General features: G+C 43.2%; 1 long non-coding RNA gene across 1 annotated transcript; it reads left to right on the top strand.

Annotated features, from left to right (window-relative positions):
- Window positions 1–747: 747 nt before the first annotated feature.
- On the top strand, window positions 748–8,773 carry LOC137162562 (uncharacterized). The gene is made up of 2 exons (XR_010922400.1): window positions 748–828; window positions 8,558–8,773. It is a non-coding gene; the product is annotated as an uncharacterized lncRNA (long non-coding RNA).
- The last annotated feature ends 370 nt before the right edge of the window (window positions 8,774–9,143 follow it).

The following is a 9,143-nucleotide window of genomic DNA, read 5'->3' as shown; positions in this document are numbered from 1 at the left end:
TGCTTTAATCACAATCATATGTCAATTGCACTACATCCTTACAGAGCAGAGTGAGGTTGTTTTGGTGCCCTCAGAGTGTATTTCCATACTGGAACATGCTTCAATTTCTTTTAAATTTATCTATGATTTTTCTAGGTTTAAAATGTTAGTTTTTTTGGGAGGTTTTTTTTTTTTTTGGTACTATTCCCTTGTAATGTATTTTACCCTTAAGAATAAACATGTACTTTTAGCCAGAACTCCATCTTAATGTATATCCATATACATATATATTATTGCACAGCATAGGCAGAGAATATGTGTCCTGGATCCTTAATACAAGGGTTCTCTTGGGGTTTTGTTAATGACTCCTGATATGGAGTCAGATCTCCAGCTATTGTAAATCAGAGTAGCTTCCCTGATGTCAGTGGATCTATGGTGATTTACATCAGCTGAGGAGCAGGTCATGGGATGGATTTGTTTGTGTTATTCCAGAGAGCGTATTTCTGTATTAACGTGTTACTAGCTCTGCAGTTCGTTTCTCCCCTCCCCGCCCCTCAATCTGCCTTTGCCATCTTGCTCTGGATTTTGGACTCTGTTCTGCCCAAGCTCGTTTTCTAGCTGCATTCTCCATGTCTATCTCTTCAGCCACATTGACCCTTTATTCAGGCTGCCCCATCGGCCTGGATCACTCCCTGCCCACCCGACCTAACCACCATGTCTCCTACTTGATGTAACTTGTCCAAACCCCACTTTTTCAATCTCCCATACAGGTTCGGTCTGATTCCATTGAAAGAATTCATGTTAACCCAGAAAGAAACTAGCAACCTCCAGGACACAGGCACTAGCCTAGTAAGTAACCATATAATCCTCCTCACCATCCTGCCTCTTCCCCAGCCCTTTCCTGTGTTGTCTCCTCTTCGTTCTTCTGGTGCTTTAGACCCCTATCCTGTAAGCATGTGTGCACATGTGTGCCATTGTGTTCATGGGCAGATCCATTAAATTCCAGGCACAGGATACTTGATGGACTCAATGGGACCTCACCCATTAATAAAGTGGTGTCACTATCTCTAATAATTTCATGACGAGTCCCATGACGTGATGGTTTATTTAAAGCCCCTCCAACACCTAGAACCTTGCTGGTGGCAGTCGCCGTAGGAAGGATATTCAGTGCAATGAATTATTTTCTTTCTCTCCTTGTTGCACAGTGAGCTATGCACATCTGAAGACATGGAAGAACATTTCATAGTCACAAAAGGAAATGACTGAGCATAGATCAGAGGTTGTCAACCTAAGGCACACATACCAATCAGAAGATAGGATACTGGGCTAGATGGATCACTAGTCTGACCTAGTATGGCTGTTCTTATGTTCTCCGTCTTTGAAAAATGGAGTAGATTGATCCTCCTGGTGTGTCAACCCCTCCCCTTTGCTTACAGGTGATTTGCTTACAGGTGATGGAGGGGGTGAGCATTCCCTGCTCATGTGCGTAGCCTTTGTGCAGGCTGCCTTAGTGGGAGACGCTCCCTGCATGGCCCACCCCTCCTGTGCACCTGTCAAAGGGCCACTCCTGTTCTGGCCCATACAATGGGCTGCCATTTTGGATCTGTTGTTTGAATAGCTCTTCATTAAACAGCAAATTCTGCCACCCCCTATGCAGAGTGGACAGGCTGAGGTGTAGGGGAGCTGCTGTGGTTATGCTGCGCTGAGAGGGACAGGGTCTCAGTGTACATAGACCCTGTGCACCATGGAGGGAAATGCTGCAGGGGGCTCCATGGGTTAGTGGTCCCCTGGGGGGTGGATCTCCCCAAGCACAGATCCACCAGTCATTGCCCATGGTGCAGTGGGGATACTAGGACCATAGAACTTCCACCACTCTCGAGGCTGGTGTTGTGACCACACAGCCAATGTGCTGCCACTCTGTGGCATAATGAGAAGGCTATATCTCCCTGATATACCCACAGCAAGTTCCCCAGTGCCCTGAAGGAGGAGAAATTAGAGCTGTAGTGGCTAAGTGTGGACCTATTTGTCCTGAGCAGGGCAAACTCTTGAGGGCAAGGCACTCAAGAGTGATTGATCCCTATAGCTGCTTGTGTAACGGGCATCACGTATGCCCCGAAAGCACCGGTAGATGATACAAAGGGTCGTGTGTGTGCAGGCAAGAGAGAAAGAATAAGAGTGACAGAGAAGGCCTAATTTAGCTGAATGGCCCATAAATGTGCCCTTTGAAAATCCCAGCTCTCTGTGTGTATCCGTCATAGAACCTTCACCCTGAGTCAGCCCCGTTGTTCTTGTCCTGTCTCCCCAAAATGACTTCAAGTGATTCCCCACCTTAAAAAGCAGCTGTGAAAGAAAGCTGGAGCTAAAAAATTAAGGGTGTGACCTAAAGCCTACTGAAGTCTGTGAGAGTCTTTCCACTGACTTCAGAGAACTTTGTATCAGAGCCGTAGTTCGTAAAGATGTGGAGACCCATCAGATCAGCTTGCCAGTGAGCATGAATGCCCATCAGTTGATATTTAATTTATAACTGTAATAGCGACTCTGTGAAGGCTTGAATATGGTTTTGGAATTCGTTGCCTTCCTGTGCAATTCAAGGCCTGAGTGATTAAACCAGCGTGTATAGGACAGTGTGTTTAATGTTGTTCTGCACTGATAGGCTGTGAAACCAGGAAAGGCTTTGACGGTGTAACTGAAACACAGAGTTGCTATAGAAATGATGAACCAACACTGAGGGAGGTTTTTGTACGGGCCTGGATCACTGTGTGAGAGGCCAGTCGTAGTACTGTTGACAATAATAACTGCCAGCATCATCAGCTTGAAAACTGGTGATGGTAAAAGTGTAGTCTGTGCCAGACCCACTGCCGCTGAACCGGTCTGGGATCCCAGAGGGACGGGTGGAAGCGCTGTAGATAAGGAGTTTAGGAGCTTGTCCTGATTTCTGTTGGTACCAAGCTATGCCGCTGCTGATGCTGGAACTGGCTTTGCAGTTGATAGTGACTCTGTCTCCTGGAGACACCGACATGGACTCTGGAGTCTGGGTCATCACAGTGTCTCCGTTGACACCTGGATGTGAAAGTAAAGCATAAATCTACATGTGTCTGTTTTAGTAAATGATTTAAATTGCCAAAGCATTGTTATTAACAGTGATTTAATTTAACATGAAATCATTTCAATTCTGTTTATATGCTTTGTCTACATAAACAAGAATTGGAATCTATTTGACAAATCGTCCTTCACTTTTGTTCCGATGATCCTCTATAGCTTATTGTCCATCTCTTTATACTTTTTTCTATAATTCTATTATAATGCACTTACCCTTCAACAAGAAAACTAGCAGCCCAATGAGCAGAGTGTGTGACCTCATCTTGAAAGCTGTAGACTGGCAGCTGCTGCTCAGTGCACCATGAGCTGTGACATGGAGCCGTTATAACTCCTCTGAGCCACAGAGAAATGCCACTCGTACATGGATATGCAAAATAAACATTGATATGCAAATATCCTCACCGAGTGTCCCGGAGTAGCTGGATTTGGGTGCCTGGAAGCACTGGTGTGTCTGGTATTACATTTACCACAAGGCCAGATTCTTTCTTACTTGCCCTGAATAGGGTCCTACTCCTCCAATAGTCCTATTGAAATCATTGGGACTGTTCAAAGAGTAGTGCACTGCTCAACATGAGACAGGCTGTCAGAATGTGGCCCTGACTTAGAACTGAGTTCCAGGCTCAGTAGTGAGGATGTGGAGACACTTCTGACTGAATATAAAAGGAAACCACACGTTTAAAAAGATTCTTTCAGAAAAGTGACATTGAAAGTTAATGGAGGTTGGAATGAATGAGCCTCATTTTCTCCTCCCTAAGCCATCCGCGTGAAGCCTGCGTACTCCGTGGCAAGCTTGATCTGGGTTCTGTGGCCCACTTGTGGACATTCTGTGGCTGTGGCAGATGAATTAAAAGAGAGATTTTTAGTGAATTATAAATAAAAATGAATAATGTGGTCAGGACAAGAGCCCCTGGATTAGTTCCCTGTGGGGGCTGGGACTTGGCCTTGTAGTTATCTGTAAAGTTCTTTCTAAATAGCAGAATAATAGGGCAAATCATTAGTCGGTTTTGGAGGATGGGAGTTTGCCTGAGTAAAAACTGAGTAAACATTAGAGCTGGGTGAACAATGTAAACCATGATTCATGTGTAAAAGAAGCACATTTGGTTTGCTGTAATTGAAGTCCGTTGCATGTGAGTATTCAACTTGCCAGGCAGCAGTAGGACTTTGCTTTGGTCTTGTTCCTGTTGACTCAGTGATGCCACTCAGAGAACATTTCATACTATGTTGCAGTTTTCATTTGCGGAATCAGTCAGTGACCCAAGATCCTTTCTGTTTTGGTTTTCCGTGAAGTCAGTGAAGGTGGCAATGGTTTGACACCACTAGTGTTCACACTGGTTTTGCAATTGATAGTGCTTGTCTATTGATAGTATTTCTGGGGCAGGCAAGCACTAACAGGGATTATGGGGTCTGAGTCAGCACTTTCTGCCCCTTTGAATCTGGATATAAAAAGGCAGAGATAGGATAGGGTCAGTAGGACATGGCATAACCATTATTCAAAGCTTTGTGCTGAAACACAGTTTGTTTCATCTGAAAAGCAGAAATTAACCTACAATATAGTAGATTTAATAAATTTAATACAGCGATTCTTATATTTGTATTCTTTCTTATCCTGAAGCCAGAAATCAAATGGCATCCAGGGAAGAGAAATCTGTGAGATCATCTTGCTTGTCTGTGATTGGAAATACTTGTCAATAAACACATAATGTAACTACTCAGAAAGGAAAAAGTCACTTGTGTGAATATACAAAAGGGTCAAATCCTGGAAGTCAACAGGATTATAACTCCAGGAAAGCAGTAGTGAAATCACAGGATTGTCTGTTTCGTGCTGCTGTTGCATGTAAGAACTATTCTTTAGTTACTCACTATTCTAGTGTTCAAGTGCCCAGACTTGAGGCTTACATGGCATAAGGTGGTTACAGTCGTGGATTTATTATTTAATGAGGAGAGGCTGTCACTGGGTAGCGGAGCAGGCTGCAGATTTCCATTCATTTCTAAATTTCCATCTGTTTAAACACAAGCCGACCTCTAACAATTGAGTGAAACAGGGCCAAGTCGTGAGCCTTTTCCTCACTTGGGGAGCAGTTATTCTCATGGGCAATCCCGTCTATTTCACTGGGACTGCTCGTGTGAATGAGGGCTCAGCTGGGGAGACTTAAAGATGTTTTTTTTAAATATTTTGCTCAGGGAAGCCCAGTCACTCATTTATTCTCCTTCCAATTTAATCAGATGGCATCAGTGAGTCAGTCCTTCATACTTCAACCCCACTGTTTGCCCTGAAATAGCCAGCTGTGCAATGTTGTCATAATGCTGCCATCTACAGGCCAATGGAAGAGTTGTCCACAGAATTTAGTTTATGAGATGCGTGCTTAAGCAGATGTGAGCGCACGCCCCAGGGACCGAGATGCTACACAGCCTAATGCTTCTTTCCATTTTCATATCTGTGCCCCCTTTTCATTCCCCAGCCCCATGTTACAAGATGTAATTGGTGCTGTGGAACCAGTTTTCAAACATGAAGCCTTTCTAACCATGGCAGTCCAGCCAGGCATGGTGGTATTTATACCCTGGCCAGAGTTCAGGTTAGGGTAGCATTTGTATCTGTGTTATGAATGTAACCCTGAGGTAGTATCTCACGATACACCAGAAGACCCATATAGTGTACAGATAGCACGTGGGGCCTCGTTATTAAGTTACTAGACTGGCGGATAAGAGATCTAGGTTCAGGTCCTGGCTCTGCAGGCTCCCTGGGTGACCCTGGACAAGTCACTTAATCTCTCTGTGTCTCAGTTCTCTATTTGTTACTTGGGGAACCCAGGCCACCCAATAAATAGTTTTCTACTTTAAGAATAAAGCACATCATACAGATTACCCCCTGTGCTCTTGATTCAGGTCCCTCAGTAGCACAACTTCAGTTCACAGTATAGGTGAGCAAGCTGTGCCCTGGGGGATGGCTCAAGTGCTGCTGCTCATGCTGGCAAGTAGCCAAGAAATCTTTCAAGAGCAGAGACGAGGGAGTCAGGGACTGGGCTTTCCTTGTCTTTTTCATACAGTGCCGGTCTCACTAACAACCCCGGAAATCATGAAGTCAGTTACAAATCAAGGGCCAGGTTTACCAGGATGCTCGGGCTGCTCTGGTGAAGCAAACTGGCTGGCTGCTCTGCCATTTTTTTTGTTCAAGTAAATCTGCCCTCTGAAATCAAGACTGGAGAGCTTTCTAGATAACGTGCTGTTACTCAAACAGAAGTTCTGTTGATGCAAAATGTATTGGGTAGGTTCTATAGCCGCTGTTATTCAGGCAGTCAGACCAGATGTTCATGATATTCCCTTGTGGCCTTAAAAATCTATGACATTAAATCAAATAAAATGAAGACGTAAGGTTGATATTACATAGCTGCATATCATCAATAATGTTGTATCGTGGCACTTTCTGTGGGTTTTAGTGTTCATGTATGAAATTCAAACACAAATAAACATCAGGTGATTCCCAGACAAAAAACTATATATAGAGTTAAGGTTGTCAGTACTTATAATTAATTAAGGGTAATGACTTGACAAGGATGTTGTAATTAACCCAGAGCCAAATATTCAAAACCAAAGAAATTCAGAATTAAGGTTTACATTTTCTTTTTAAATCCAAGCACTCTAAGGTAAGAAAAGTAGAGTTAAGGCACCCAAACCACTGTAACTCTGTCCTTGGGGGAAAATATGAAAAATTCCAGTGTTTCTTTAAAAATCTTTCTAATCTATTCTGGGATCCTCAGAACACTAAAATGCTTTAATCACAATTGTATGTTAATTGCACTGCATCATTACAGTGAAGAGTTAAATTGTTTTTGATGCCCTCACTGTTTATTTCTATACCATAACATGTTTCAATTGCTTTTAAATTTCTCTCTGATTTTTGTAGGTTTATAATCCTTGGTTTTGGTGCAAGTACAACTCCCCTGTAATGCATTTTACCCTAAAGTATGAACATGCACTTGCAGTCAGAACGCCCTCTTAATGTAGTTTCTGTCTGGGAGTGCACAAAAAGAGACGTTTGTATCGCAGAGGCCAATGTTATTGCACAACATAGGCAGAGGATGTGTGTCCTGGATCCTCAACACAAGGGTTTTTTTCTGGGGCTGGGGGAAGGAAAATGCTTGTTTTGGGCCAAAACCTCTACAATCCTCAATCTTGTGGGTTCAACATGGAAAATAAAATCCCCCTTTGTACTATAGACACATGCCCCACTTTGTACATGTTGGATTGTCAGGGCCAGTGTAGCAGGATCCCAACATCTATCAAGGATGAAACCACTCTAGGCTTTTGGAGATTGAGGCAGGGCACTCAATGTTGTTTTTCCAGGCATGCCAGCTGCAGCCAGCCCACCTGCTCTAGCTGCTAAGCCACAAAGCTTCAATTTGCTTCTGGAAACGAGCAGCATTTGGTCCCTTGCCAAATTCGCCAAGAAGGGCGCTGCACTCTAGAGTGCAAGACCCCAGTGGATTTCACGTCGGCAACGTTCATAGACCTATTGAAGATAAGTATGTTGTAATGCTTAGGAAAGGGATCAAGCAGGGAGCCATCCACAGTAAGTCAGGGGATGTTTTGTCTTGTTCTCAGAAATTACTGGCACCTTCCATGATGGTCCACATCTGATCTGCTTAGTTTGTTTTTGGGAATGTGTATGAATGTGTTTGTATCTGGGGATGTGTATTAATGGTTCAATATGCATAAATGTGGTAGGTTTCGTTGTATGTAATCTGTGCTGCATAACTAAGTGAATCTTACCTGCATTAGTTCCCATAGTCTGCAGTTTTGTCCTAAGTGAGATGGTAATACAGAAAAAAAATAATAAGATGGCGCTGAGGTGGAGAGTACATATTAGTATTTTAAGATAAAATGCATTGCAGGGATGTTGTCATTAGCCAAAGGCCAAGCATCATAAACCCAGGCAATTCACGGAGAAGGTTAGATTTCTAAAAATGATGAACTAATTAGAAATGTCATTGTGAGATTTCATCAATGACCCTCTGCTCTCGCTATAACAAACTTCACAGCGTAGTTAAGCTCTCAGGATAGCAATACAGTGCTAGAGTTTTAGGTTATGTAAGTGGGTGAGAGGAGTTACCTTCCAATTTTATTTTAGCAGAATATCTGAAAATGTGAACATTGTGCTAGTTGTGTGTGCTGATGTCTACTATGCTGCATGCTTCATAGGGCAGGGAGGTTTTTGTATTGGTCTGTATCACTGTGAGAGGGAATTCATCGTACTGCTGACAGTAATAATCTCCAGCATCATCAGCTTCAACCCTGCTGATTGTGAATGTGTAGTCAGTGCCTGACCCACTGCCGCTGAACCGGTCTGGGACTCCTGTGGGACGGTTGCTGGCGTAATAGATCAGAGGCTTGGGAGCTTGTCCCGATTTCTGTTGGTACCAAGCGATGTAGTTGCTGATGCTGGCACTGGCTTTGCATTTGATAGTGACTGTCTCTCCCACAGACACTGAGAGAGATTCTGGAGTCTGAGTCATCACAGTCTGCCCACTGGAACCTGGAGAGAGAGAATGAAAATTGGCAGAGTTTGGTAAATGGGACAATGCCATCAACATTAGTCAAAGCTTTACACTGAAACACCTCTAAACTGTACAGGAGAAATGAACTAGAAAATATACACAGAACAGTATTTAAATAAATAACCCATGATTATTTTTCCTTAGGGTTTGTTTCATTCCTTATTAACTCTTTGAACGCTTGTCTGTTTCTTACCCTGAATCCAGAAAAGCAGCAGGCAGAGAAGGGGAGTCTTTGAGATCATCTTGCTTCTGTGTGATAGGAAATGCTTGTCACTGAACCATGTAGTGGAAATGGACCCATTTATGCGTTCAGTGGCTCAGCGAGGGAACATCAGCCATGCGTGCATATGCAAAAAGAGCCAAATTATGTAAATAACCAAATGTTAATGCCAGGGAGGAGTTTTGAAACATTTAACCTGATGGTTTCAGTGTAGCATAGCTATTATTGGATGTAATAACTAATGTATTTACATGAGTCAGAAGGTAAAGCAGCCAGAGTTAGCTTTACAGGAC

This window comes from Emydura macquarii, unplaced genomic scaffold, assembly GCF_026122565.2.
Source record: "Emydura macquarii macquarii isolate MOO-44397 ecotype Brisbane River unplaced genomic scaffold, CSIRO-AGI_Emac_v2 contig_310, whole genome shotgun sequence".
Lineage (NCBI taxonomy): Eukaryota > Metazoa > Chordata > Testudines > Chelidae > Emydura > Emydura macquarii.
This window is presented reverse-complemented; position numbering and strand designations above follow the sequence as displayed.